The sequence below is a fragment of the Puntigrus tetrazona genome, chromosome 7 (assembly GCF_018831695.1).
Source record: "Puntigrus tetrazona isolate hp1 chromosome 7, ASM1883169v1, whole genome shotgun sequence".
In the NCBI taxonomy this organism is placed as follows: Eukaryota; Metazoa; Chordata; class Actinopteri; order Cypriniformes; family Cyprinidae; genus Puntigrus; species Puntigrus tetrazona.
In genome coordinates this window covers 30845741-30860615 of record NC_056705.1, presented here as the reverse complement: position 1 = coordinate 30860615, position 14875 = coordinate 30845741, and the positions used below count along the sequence as shown (strand labels likewise).

Genomic DNA, 14875 nt, shown 5'->3' with positions numbered 1-14875 from the left:
CTGACAGTAATGGATAAGAAAGCGGATGTAAATTAAAGCTCTTTCTAACAGACAAAAAGATAAAAAAAAAAACAAAACACTCATGCTGAACAAGCTCTTTCAGCACTGGAGTCTGATCAAGAAGGCAGGTATAATTTATTATTAAACTAGTATGACATTATAATAAATGGCCTATATTTCATGTCATGCAGGCCAGAAGAATAAAAAGAGCTGCTGGTTGGGTTTCAGTCCAAAACAGAGACTGTAATGGAGCTAGAGAGCTTTACCACCTAAAACTCTAAAGATCAATTCTACTGGCAAGGCAAGTGCATTAGTTGTGGGATTTTTGGGCTTTTGTGGGTAAAAAAAACTAGCAAAGACTGCCAGCAATAGAGATTTTGAAAGAATTGGGCTGCTACCTAAATCCAGTGTAATGAGTTCATTCTGGTCTTAGTGGATTATTCCTCCAGTAACAGGAATTCCTGAAATCATCAAAGTAATGTGGGACCAGTAAACCTTTTCTGCACATGTGTATAAAACCGGCACAAGCTGATTTTCAGAATACAATAAATGTGCAATCACACTACACTTTTCGTTCCATTGACTTCCATCGATACGCATATGAATGATTCCAGGAAACAAGAAACGCAAGCTTTCAAAGTTCAACTCCACCCTTGCAAATTAGTATTACTTGAAGAGTGTGACTAAGAAGATGAGCACGAGCTCTTAGCTGATAGAAAACAACACAAACTTTAAATCTGCAGGAATGCAGTGCACTAAAGCTGCGTGCAGATTGCAAATGAACTGTTTTTTGGTATGCATTATATGTTGTTCGTTGCTGTGTCTATGAATATTCTGATGTTCAGAGCTAAAACTGTGGTCTAAAATATATTTCACATCAGAAGAAAAATATACTATAAAATTCTTCAAAATATATTTTTAAGAGTTTTACAGTCATGCAGTGCTAACCCCAAAATCTTAATTTACCATTTAAAGATTTAAATTATTAACAGAAAATTGGAATATCTCTGTACCTTACAGGGTTTGAGGATAAGAACAGAATAGCTTTCAGAATCTAAACACAGCTTTATACAACAGTGCAGAAATGAGAACAGAAGAACGTGAAAAATACGAAAAGTATGAAATAAAGTACTCAATGGTAACAGTCTACCATGCACTACCAAGTGTATCCAATACATGACACTGTTAGAACTAGACTTGACCCTGAACAAAGAAAGAGGAAGGCTATTTATACCCTGAGAAACACAGGCTAACAAAATAAAAAAGGAAAAAATCTTTACAAACAAACATCCAAAAGATAAATAAAATAACACAGAAAAGTAACCAAATATGTGATAATGTAGCAGTTTTTATGATTATTTTTATTATGAATACCTTAGACAGAATCTGTATGTGAGTGTAAAGTTTTTAAATAGTTTTTAATAAATCAAAACAATACATAATGCACCGGTTACCTCATAGAATTTACCTTGTGAGACTTTTTGTAATATTATTCTGAATTAATACTAAATGTTACAAAATACTCCCTCGACAGGCAGTCAATATATCCAGTCAGTCTTGTTCTTGAGCTACAATAAGTGATAGACTGAATAATTAACACGCATACAGTAGTCATTCCACCCTATAGTGTCAATACCGCTCCGCTTATTGGTGAATTATAAGTATATTCACCTACATTTTTTTATGCTACAAATTGCATTATATAACACTGCATTACATTAGCAATTGGCCATTAACTAACCCATACTGGCTCACTGTCAGTTGTCACTGTGCCTCGGCTCAATGTATTGCCTAATAAAATGCAGTTTTCTCATCCAAATGCAGCTCACAAATATTCATCAGGCATATTCCAATAAGTTGTCAAATAAGCCCACAGCACATGCAACAACACATGCTCACAACCTCCACAAACCTGCAAACGCTACTATTGTATTGTCTTTTTGTCTCACCCCTGCTTCTAGCATCTCTCCAGCGGTGCACAGTTTCTCTTTTTTCCATCCAGCAGTGCTACTATTAAAAGTATTCAAAACGCTTTCACATCAGCAGTCATGTGACTACGCAATAAAGCCCTGAAACACCTTTGCAACCTATGTAGGAGGCAGGAAGGCTATTGAACGTGCCGAACGCATACAGTACCACACAAAGCACTTCATCCAAAGTTGCCTTTAAACTGTAATCAGACAACAGCTGAGATAAAAGTCGGCTCTATAATTCGAAACAATCAGAGGCTAAGGCAGGCCTATAACCTTGCACAGATAATGAATGAAAACAGTGAAATCTTAATTGTGGAAAGCTTTCAGTGGGCGCACTCATTTAATTAGCTTGCGTTGCTAACTCTGTGTATAAATGAGATCTTCCCTACTTTGCTATGGAGAATACAAGTACAAAAAGTAATTAGAGGGTCATTTAAGGTGCACAGTTTTTCTGTCATCTTAATAATTCAAAGGACTTGTACAAGCCTAGAATATGTTGGAATGATATACCGCCACCTGTTGTAAATGTACTTATATTGCAAGGTGTTTCTACAAGGAAACAATAGGGAATGCGGACATGCAACAGCTTGCCAGGTTTCATCAAGCCAAAAAATAGAACAGTAAACCCATCCTGTCTGCTGCACCTGCCCAATATTGATTTATCCTGTCTTTCCATCTTTATCAGTCATCTCTTGCTCTCTCCCGCGCTCTCTCTCTCTCTCTCTCTTTGCCTGGACGGTCTCTCTTTCCCTCTCTTCACCTTTTCTCTGCTGCTGCCAGCATCACTAATATCATTTCAAAAGATGATACATACAAATTTGACTCCTACAGGGGCAAGTGACTTATCAAAACTGACAGCATGTGGTTTATCAACAGATGGGAATTGGTAACGGTGCTCACGCACACACCTTGTAATCACTGGGTGGCGAGTCCATCTCTCCAAATCCGTAATCCTTCTGTCACTAACTCTAAGGTCAGAGGAGATATCTAAAAGTGTGTGTGTGTGTGTGTGTGTGTGTGTTCAAGCCTGCACTCAGTTTTGACAGAGCAGGCAGATCAACACAGATTAATCTCTACAAATAGAAACACTTTCCCAGCATGCACCAGGAGGGTTTCCCTCTACTCTTTATTCTTTTTCCCCTTCCTCAAAAGTGAAATGTCAGGCTTGATTTTCCACTGGAACATTCTGACTTCAAAAAACTCAACTCGATTGTCCCACTGCATTAGCCCAAATATCACAATATCTCTGTATCACGCTTAGCCCTGTCATTCTTATCATTTTCATCCAGGTCATCAAATTCCTAGTGGCAATACAGTACACTGCTACTTAGTATGCATAGTATTCTTAGTGTTCCATATATGTGATAAGATTGTAGCATACTAATGCTCACTATTAACTAGTTGCTTATTATAACTGAAAAATTGCCAAAGGATTAATTGCATCTGAAATATTTTTTTTTTTACATAATATGTACACTGTGTACATTTATTGTGCATATATTAATATACACCCATGCATGTATATATATATATATATATATATATATATATATATATATATATATATATATATATATATATATATATATATATATATCACACACAGCAATTTTAGACAGGTGGAGCTGGTGGAAGTGGAGGGTTTCAATAAATCTTACTGACTGAAGAACCATCAGAAGAAGTACGATGCTAGCAGACTGCAAGTTTGTTACTAATCATCTATAAATATAAAAGAGATAAGACGGCATGAAAGAAACAGAGAAAGCATAAGAGAGAAATTATGCAACACATATATCCATAATGATAGACATCACTGGGAGTTTCCTACTAATATCTCACTGATCGGTTCCATCTCCATTTATCTGCCTCTGCTAAATGCATCAATAAATAAATCAACATAATCCCCTGTGACTAGATCTTTTGACAGAGCAGCACAGATATCTAACATATGTTAATCATTCAGTACACACATACAGCAAAGGAGCGATGAGAAATCTAGGCCTGGGTGCACATGCCTTGAGGGCGCGTGAGTGTGTGACCGGGCATAATGAAGTGTGAGAAGGTATTATAACCTTGAGTTGATTGACTCACACTGTTAAGAGGAAACCTCAGGAAGGGCATGCTAAGTATGTAACTAAGCAAAATCTATGCGTGAGCTCTGGTTGCAAGTTTAATGCATGTCAATCAATTGTGTTTGTGTCAGTACTGTACCTGTTTGGCCAGGTTGACTGAGTCTGAGGTCAATCTGTCTCTGAGGTGAGGTCGAGCTGGGCAGCAGGAGCGATCTCTACCACTTTCTGATGTCTTCTCTGGATAGAGCAATCCCTCTCATACAGATGAATCACGTTTCCATATTTATCACCTGTGAGCAAAGCGAGAAGAATAAATATTGAGAGAAAGGACAGAGAGAAATGCGGGGAGAGATGCTTAAGTTCGCCTGCTTTAGACGGGTTACTTCCACATCATATACTTCCCTATCATATGCGTCTCAATATGCTGAATAAAATGATTAGGATAGACGCAAAAATAACATCACATTTATTTGATCACAAATAAGTTGAGCATTAGCAGGCTTTTTATTAATTTTCTACTTTGATTTAAGCAACTTTCCAGGCATTTCTTATTTCCTATAACCAATATATTTTCTCATGAATATTGTTTTAATTGGGGTTCATCTCATATTGCTTCACTGTGTCATCAATTTCACTTTTGTTCTGTTAGTTTTACATAATATATTAGTTAAATATACACAATATTTTAAGGTCCAGATTCCCGCTACTCACAAACCACTAGGTACAACTTTTGTCTCCTTAAACCCATAATTTAAACCCATAATTAAACACACAATTAACTGTAATTTAGGTAGTTGTTAAGTTCAGGTATCGGGTATGATTATGGATATAGAATACGGTCATGCATATGTGCTCTATACGTACTAATAAATAACAATATGTTAATAACAGGCATGCTAATAAGCAAGTAGTTAGTACTACTGTGCTTATTCTATTAATAATAATAATAGAGAACCGGTCCTGTACCAAATTATTTAACAATCTATCAAATAAAATATGCAATAGTTTTTGTATTATCGCTAAAACTTTTATCCTGTTATAGAAAATAATAGAAACTTGGAAATATGCTCGTTTCATTGATACTTTCCTATGAATTAAAGCTAATTCTTTTGTATCTCAGATATGTATCTACATGACTTTGATATTAGATTCACAGTTTATCTGAGAGTGAGAGAAAGGGAGAGAGAGAGAGCATGTGGTTGGTGTTCCTGGACACACACAGAGCCATTCTCTGTTAACAAGCCCAATTCAATTCCAGCTGTATGTTATCGACTATGAGTTCTGTTCCAGACGAGCAAAGCACGTCTAATGAGCCAAAATACTCAGCTATAATGGCTCAAATACACCAGAGAGAAGCTAATAGATCATAGTAAGCATAGTAAACAAATATGTGCACACATTCTAGGGACTAGCAGACAAATTCTTATGATTCTGTTTCTTTTGTCAACACAAACACAAAATACGTGGATTAATATACTCACCGAGAATTTGTACTTCAATGTGTCGTGGTTTCTCTATGAACTTCTCAACAAATAGAGCACCGTTACAAATGCCGACAGAGCCTCTGAATATGCTCGCTGATAATTCTCCTCTAACTCCTAAAATAAGTCACAAAATTCAATATTACATTAATACAAAGACCAAATACACTAGCTTTCTTTTAATATGTGTGCTGTCAAATGATTAATCATGATTATCGCTTTTCAAAATAAAAGTTTTTCTCTTATTATGTATATATAAATGCACAGACATACAGTATATATTTTGAAAATATTCAGATATATATGTACATAATTTATATCATATATAATTATATATAATATAAACATAGTATATTTCATAAATATATGCATGCATGTGTGCGTATTTTATATATACACATAATAGATATACACAGCAAACACAGACACACACACATATATATAAATTCATGTTTGCTGCTTATTAATAGTTAAAAGGTAGTTTTAAGTTTAGATATTGTGTAGGATTAAGGAAGAAGGCATTATTACTAATTACTAATAATAAATGGCTAATATTCTAGTTATATGCATGCTACTTTAATAAGCAACTAGTTAAGAGATCCCAAAATACCAAAACTTAATTTAATTACAATGAATGAATTGACAGCGCTAATATTAAATATATTTAAACATTTAATTTATTCCTATGATAGAAAAGATTCATTTTCGGTAGCCTTTACACAAAATCATTCAAACATGATGATTTGGAAACATTTCTTATTATTCTCAAATTTGAAAACTGTTTAGCTGCTTATTTTTTAATACAATATAATATAATAATTAAAACCTTGAAATAATTGAAATAATCTAAAGGGTACTTTCGAGTGCGTCCAACAATCTGAAAGCTAACATAAAACAGTAGAAAATAAATGTCATGTCAATGATTTCAATTTTTTTTTACGGAACAAAGTTTGAGCTTGGTATAGTTTCATTTCTCTTCTGTGAAGTGACATTAAACAACGTCTCTTCAGAAAACATGGTACGCAATATTTAACACACTCTTTACAAGCTTGTCCACTTATCTCGCAGGGCCTTGTAGAAAAAGGCAATAAACACTAAACACTTTTCACTAGTGACAGTAAATAAAGGCAATAAATAAAGCAAATGGACTATGCAGAACAAGCAATGTCAATGTGATATAGTATTGCACTGGAGCAGTAATTATCACATGTGCATGTCCACATGTCAAGTGGAGGACAATGAGCATCTATCGTACCGTAACAAAATTTAATGCAGTCGTAAAATAGGCAGTATCCACTGACATAAAATAAACAATATATGTTGTAAACACTTGCAGAAAATGAGGCCCATTAACAGTCGTGATCGACATGGTTCAGTGGACTAGCCTTCCAAACACACGGTTGTGTTTAAGGGCACTACAGGGGAGAAGGGAGGGGGGTTTTATACAGGGGAAGGGTGACTGAGCGAAAGGTGCCCTTGAGTATAAAAAGTGATTTATGCAATTTTTTCGATTTTAAAATCCTTCTATTTGAGTTTAAATTTTAGAGACAGCTATAGAGGCAGTAATAAGTGTAAATGCTGTGGCGTTGAGGCACTCTGAATATTTTATATTTAGATAGCGGCCTGCTATCATCACAGTGACACATGATGTTTTTTGATTCTCTTGTCATTTATTTTTTAGGCCTTCGTGGGCCAGAAGATGCACAGACCTCATAATCTCGGACCACCCTCATCCCACGGCCTCCTCCTCCATATGCGGCTTTAAAGATGATGGGAAAGTCGTATGTTTTGGCAAATTCCTGAGCTTCTTGAAGAGATGAGATGGTGCGTTTGTTCCAGGAACAACTGGAACACCTTCACACACGCACGCACACACACACACACACACACACAACATATACATATATATATATATATATATATATATATATATATATATATATATATATATATATATATATATATATATACATGATACACATTTTTAGACTTTATCCATCTCACATAGCACTTTTGGTTTTTGTTTTTTTGATCGGTTGTTTTATGTCTTTCATACAAACCGATTTCAATCATTCTTAACAGCTGATAGAGAACAAACATGTATATAGTAATCTTCAATGACACATAAGGATTTATGTTTTACGGAGCACAACAGTCGTGTCCCGACACCTGGTTCACTCAAATTCAATAAAACGGTCTAAACCAAATGTGACAAATAAACAGAATTTAATTCAGATCTATTTATTCTTTGCAAACTACTTGGGCCACATCCGTAGGTGGTACATATCCATAAAGTAAAACGTTTAGTACATTTTATAAAATTTGACATCTTAATCTCCTCTAATTTAATAAATTTATGTCACTTAAAGCATTAATAAATAAAATAAATAAATTAATTAATTAATTAATTGACTGTATTATATAGAATAATCCATTACATTCTTTAGAGGTTTTATTGATTTTTTTTTTCAAGAACACGGACATGTAAAATAATGACATGTTTATTGGGGTATTCGGGTTAAATACTTGGGGACTGCTAGGCCCGCTAGAAAAACAAACAAGGTTACATCATGCTGACTGACAGCCTTGACAGGTATGCATGTAAACACAGCTGGCTGTGTCTGAAGTAAATGCGAAGTGAAAGTAACAGATGGGCCAAACAGGAAGTTTGTCAAATAATCGGATCTGTGATTTATACCTTGAAGCATAAACGCAGTAACAGAGTGTCATAAAAGGCTCTTACCTGAACAAATTTTCTCATTATATGGTCTGGTTTGATTTAATTTGATTTGCTGAGAGGCAAATTTAGTGATTTTTTTACTGTTGAATCTGCTTGATTGTGCATTCCAGAAATACTGTCAGTCGGTCAGACACATCCAGCTGCAGAGCCTTATGCGACAGCAGTTTCCAACTATCACTCTCAGCATGGACGTTCGGGCTAAGCCAAGGAATGCCTAACCTCATTGAACCACTGACCTTAACCAAAAGTCCAGCATCCATCAACAGCTGCGCCAACTATCTATTGAGGACTACTGGTCAAAAACTGCTATTACAATGTTGCAAGTACCCTGGTGCTAGGTTGCCCCAGTGCCGCTTCGTCCCCATGCACAAAGGAATCCCATGAGCAAAGAGTTTATTTGGTACCTGCTTTTATGGCCAGGGCACGGGCTTCCACTTTATCCCCCATCTTGTGCACAACCTCTGGGGAAGGGCCAATGAATCTTACCCCGGCATCAGCACAGGCTTGGGCGAAGTCTGCACGCTCGGATAAAAGCCATAACCAGGGTGGATCGCATCCACGTTATTTTTCCTGAGAGGGAGAAAAAGCACAGACAGAGAAAGACAGAAGGGGCGAGAGATAGAAAGACAGAGAGAGAAAATGAGAACAGAAAGAAAAAAACATTAGTCAGGATGTGTATATGTAGCACAGCAGTCAGGCCTAATTATTCTGATGCTGGAAAATACTAATTTCATTAAAATCCCAATCAGACAGAATTTGAAAGGCCCCTCTCTCTCTGTTGGCTGACTGCGTGCAACATGGTAATTGCATTGGAGAAAGACTAATTATTCTGAGGCCGCCTGCTGAGGTTAGAGACGATGATGTTGGCTGCTTGTTCGGTTTTAATACGGTGTGTTGTTGTGTGTGTATTATGCTTTGTGTTTATGCATTATTAGTGTATTGTTGTGGTGGCTAAGCTGCTGGTTTGAGAGATGAGCTGCCTGTGGCATAATGAGAGAGTTCGCCAAAGGATCTGAATCTGGCTGGCATCTCTGACACCGCTTCCAAAAAGCAGGAATGGATCTATTTGAGCACCATATAGCGAAGTGCTGATGTGAATACTAAGCACCGGAAGAGATGCGTTTATTGCTCGATGCAGACAGGCCGTCGTTCAGAGAGTGACGGATAAGGTGAAGCACAGTCTGACGGATATTTATATAACTGCCTAACCTTAGCCACTTTGATTATGTCGGGGATATGGAGATAGGCTGCGACGGGGACAGGCCTCTGCCAATGAGGTAAGCCTCATCTGCCTTCTGTCTGTGCATCTGCCCCGTGTCCTGCTCTGAATATACAGCCACTGTGCGGATCCCGAGCTCTGTGCATGCCCGAAACACCCGGATGGCAATTTCACCTGATGGGAGAAAGAGTTACAATTATTCACATTCGTGAAACGGGTATGCTGTGGTTAGTGGACAGTAGTGGCAATCCGCCTCGAAAATGAGCCCTCAAGGATAAAACATTAATTATTATAGGGGAAAAAAGTTTTAAAAAGGAGATCATCATCCTTGGGGCACGTGGCATTAAAAGTTTGAAAACACCACGATTGTCATGAGGCCATGTGTTAGCATGCAGATTTAAATGACAAGTCAGTGAACGCAATGCACAAGGATGGGATGAGTAAATAATGACGAGAGGCTGGGTAAATAATGACAAGTAAATCATTTTAGATCTAGCTGAAAATTAATTTAAAGTGCAGCTCTCTGGGCCTGTGTGTATTTAGATTTTCAGAGCACTAATCCAGGGATCAGGCTTTCACTTTCCGCGGTCTTTTCACTGTTTGCAAAATGTTTAATCTGCAGATTACAAGCCTTACCTCTGTTTGCCACCATAACCTTTTTGATTGGTCGATACTCCAGGCTTTGGGGAGACAAGTGGGCAGAACGACAAAACAAAGCCACTCTCCTGACTAGAAGAACGCCCATCTTCCCCCTGGACCCTCCCAAATGCAGGAGCATCCTAGAGATACACAGAAGACACAAAAAGACAATAAACAAATGGCCTTGGTTGTGGTTACCCTTCATAAACTCGTTTTAAGTCGACACTGTGAATGATCTGTACACCTTTAAGAATGGACCCAGGTTTCTGATCTCTTAATGTTTTCACCACAATAACAGGGAAATTAAACTTTAATTAGCAGCTATGTATTTGAAAACTTTTACACTTCCACGAGCTTCCACGTTGTTTTGGAGCTGCTGTAGTGAGGGACTGCCATCTTGTGGTCGTCAATTAAACTGTTTCGTCGTCTTTTACTTTTTAACGTTGGCGTTTAATTAAGACGTATGCCCGTGAGAGCGCCTGCACGTTAGAACGTGCGCGTGCGTGCGTGAGCGTGCGCGTTTGGCTGGGTATCTTTGTTAATCTCATTTACAGCCACCCCGTTATAAATTCTTAGCAATTGACAGTAAAGTTGCTCCTGATGAATTACAGAGGGCCATCGGAAGTTTTCATTTATCTTAATGAGAAATTTATACCAACCCTGTTTAAACCAGCATAAGTCATCTTAAATCAGCATCCCGACTTCAAAACATACCTAAACAGTATGTGCTGTTTTTTTGTTTTTTTTTCAACAGAGAATGTATGTATTTTTATGCTTCCCTGATTGGTCTTAACAGTTCAATTGTGTTTGTTCAAATGTAGCCTATTTAGAGCGCAGTGTTTTTCAGTGGGAGGCAAACTACAAATTACGCCAAGATATGATAACTCTCATTTCACTGTTTTACTTTATTTCTGTCTATGTCTCACCTACACCGTCTCTGATGCCAGACGTAATAATGAAACCTTTTTCCCCACCTGTGCATTCAGTACAAACACACTAACCTTTTGAACAGCATTGCATATCTACAAGTCTGACTTTTCACCGATTGCATATTTATGCTGACATTTTATCGTGTTCTGTGTATATCTTTGAAATTAAAATGCATAAAATGTACATTTTCATGTGATTTTAAGCATGTTGCAGTGTAGTCGCTGCTTACTGTCCCAAGTCAAAAAAGTCCTCTATCATATACCCTATCTCCCTAATTTCTGTTAAACTCTATGGGATTTGAACACTTTGTTCTCTGCAGAAAACCTTAAAACATATAACTTACAGCAGGTGTATAATCGGAGATTTATTCAAGTCACTCTAATTATGAGTGAAAGAATTATTAGAAGACTCAGAAAACATCAGTAGATCAGCAGATACATAAAAAATTGTAAGCAACTCCTGGGGTTAAAGGTCACAGGTCAAAGGCAGCAGTGGCTGAATAAAAGAGTCAGTGGGTTTGTAGCTCATAAACAGAAAAAAACTTTGAACTAGAAAGTTAGTGGGTGATTAGGTGTCCCTTCATCAAGATTCTAGTGTCAACATGAACTTCGATCATGTGGGAAATCTAATGAATAACCTCTTTTTTTAACATCAGTAAAGTGCAATAAAATACATAAATTAGCTGCTTTGTGTTAAGCTACCCTACTTTGGAAAGGAAAAAATATTTTTCATAATAAATCATAATTTAGATGACTGTGGCACACCTATGAACCTGCCAAGAGCTACATGAGGGGAAATTACAGAGAAAATATAATGATCAGCCTATTGGTGCCTTCCAAAATTGCTCAGTTAGCGTTAAATTACTCTGAACACTTCCTAAAAGGCCAAGCTGGGTAAAATCAACATGCTCAGCCACCTCATGCACAATCTAAATAGAGTCATACATCAGCAGAGCTTTTGGGGGCCTTTGTTGCTCTCTGCTGCTCTCTTTCAGTCTATTCCCTCACCTCTCCTTCCACCTGACTAACACTTCCTGCTGTGTTTGTCCATTAGAGCTCTGGTAGATAAATGTTTTGTGTCTTACATTTCTGAGCAGTGCAAATGTTCTGCCATTAGACCCTGCTCATGCAATACAAACACAAATATACAACTTTATGAATTTACAATCTGAGCTAAAGTCAACTTTAGAAATCAATATGGACATGCTTAAATGCTGAAGGGTAGTAAGAGTAAATGCTGAGTAAGTATGCATGCATATTTATATATATATATATATAATTAAATAATTAAATTTAAATATAAAAATGTATGTGTGTATATATTCACGTAAACTAAAACTTTTATTTTGGATCTGATTTTGACAGCAGTAATATATATATATATATATATATATATATATATATATATATATATATATATACTGTATATATATATATATATATAGCTGTATATAGCTGTGTATATTTATAGAAAAGATTATATATGGTATATAATATAGTATATTTAAATCCATCTAATTACAATCAAACAAGTTTTTGGTTTTGTTTCGTCAAATTGCTTTATCAAACACACCATGTGGGGAAAACATGTTTCTTTTGAACCCCTGGTGAACTAATTTCCGACACCGTGGCTCTCGGTGGATTAGTGCCCCGAGTAACGTGAAGCTCTGTTATCTCCCTGTCAGAAACAAATCATTCCATCCTTCTTTGATGAGCTTTACGTGCACAAGAGTGTTCAAAGTTGGTCTTCTTCTTTATTTGTTTCTCTTTTGCTGTTTTGTAATCATTTGAATGTTAAACAGCACCAGACTGAACTCTGTACAGGCTTTGTCCTCTCTGGAGTTGAATGATGAATAAGTTAATGATAACAAAAATACAACTGATTTGCCAACTTGCTTGAATACCTTTCTAAGTCAATAAGATACGCGTCAGATACACTATCATTTAAGTGAGCTTATTGCTTTGATCGTTCAAGTAGTGCAGCTTTCATTCTATTGTTCTTGTGCAAGTATTTGTCTCCTTTGGTAAATAACAATGCTGATGATATGTCCTTAATTCTGCAAAGAACAACTGAGGCTAGCTCATGTTGCACAGCTCCACAACAAGCTACTGACCAAAAGGTCATGCAGTCCATGTTTAAAATATAGAGTTTATTTATTCCACCGTCCTGTATTCTTTCTTGAAACAATCGAGCACATGCATACTTACACTCTCACCCACACACGGACAAAAATTGTGTTGCGACTGATATTAAAAAATAATGTCCGGTAAGCTGACAGATCTAAGTAATTATGTGTATTTTGTGGCAATGAACAAAAATACAATTATACTAAATATAACAAATATGCTAAAATTCTATACAATCCTGTTTATAAAAAATATAATACTGAGAACTAAAATGAATCATTTTAAATGCTACAGAGGAAATCTAGGCATCACAACGTTACTGTATAATGTGCAGTAAAAATGGATTTCATGTTACAGTCTTATTGAATTTTTAGTGTTTTTAAAGATTAAATATAAGTCAGCATTATATTATACATTATACATTGTATCAACTGATATAGTAAAATACATACACTATAATGTGCAGTAAAAATGGATTTCATGTTACAGTCTTATTGAATTTTTAGTGTTTTTAAAGATTAAATATAAGTCAGCATTATATTATACATTATACATTGTATCAACTGATATAGTAAAATACATACACTATAATGTGCAGTAAAAATGGATTTCATGTTACAGTCTTATTGAATTTTTAGTGTTTTTAAAGATTAAATATAAGTCAGCATTATATTATACATTATACATTGTATCAACTGATATAGTAAAATACATACACACTGCAAAAAATGCTTTTGTTTCCAGCCAAAATATCTAAATATTCTTAAATCAAGAAATTAAGCAAGTTATTAACAAATAATATTGTTTTCTGTTTTTAAATAAGAGTATTTAACTTACTCCATTGGCAGATTATTTAGCTTTTTCTAAGCAAAATGTCACCTTATTTTGACTATTTTCTAGAAAACAAGACGATAACTTTTGCTTGTCCAGAAAATCTTTGATTTAAGAATTTTCAGTTACTTTACAGCTGGAAACAACACAAACAAATCTTGGCTTGAAAAGCATTTTTGCAGCGTGTTGTACAACTTTGAGAGGTTCTACGTGACCAAATCCTTAATATTCACTGAAAACAAGCCCGTATTAATCTGACACAGAATACAAACGGCCCACGGCTATACTGGCATAGTAATGCTGCATCACCACGTGCACTAAAATCACACACACACTTCCAAACAAAGTTCATTGCATAAGAACTTTCCTCGCAAAAATGAAAAAGCATTTAATACACTCCTATTTTTATGAATATATACACAGCGGACCACCAATGCAGCTGCACTCACTTGTCCAGTCGGGTCCAGATTCAGTCCAAAATCAGAGCAGGTGTCAGATGTAAACAAATGAACGAGCCAGAAAGTTCAGGCCGCAGTCCCGTGTTGACACAATGAGCCAGTCCAGAGAACGCCGCGCAACGCGTGTACACACTATCATCAGCTTCCCACTCAGCACTGACTGTGAGACTGGGAGGCCTGGATCCTGTTAATCTCTTTTCTATCTCTCTCGCTCACTCACTTCTGACCTCTCTCTCTCTCTCTTTCTTTCTTGCCAGATGCAGGTTTTCATCCTCTGATGATTGCATTTAACACTCACACACCCCTGTGCATGGTGATGACCGCAGACACTCTGTTTCCCACCTGGGCAAAGGCGGCGTGAATTTAAAGACTGAGATGGGGGAGGAGGATGAGAAGGAGGGAATAG

General features: G+C 36.4%; 1 pseudogene; it reads right to left on the bottom strand.

The window, feature by feature from the left end:
• LOC122348674 overlaps window positions 1-14537 on the bottom strand; it is a 161619-nt pseudogene extending 147082 nt beyond the window's left edge.
• Between the last annotated feature and the right edge of the window lie 338 nt (window positions 14538-14875).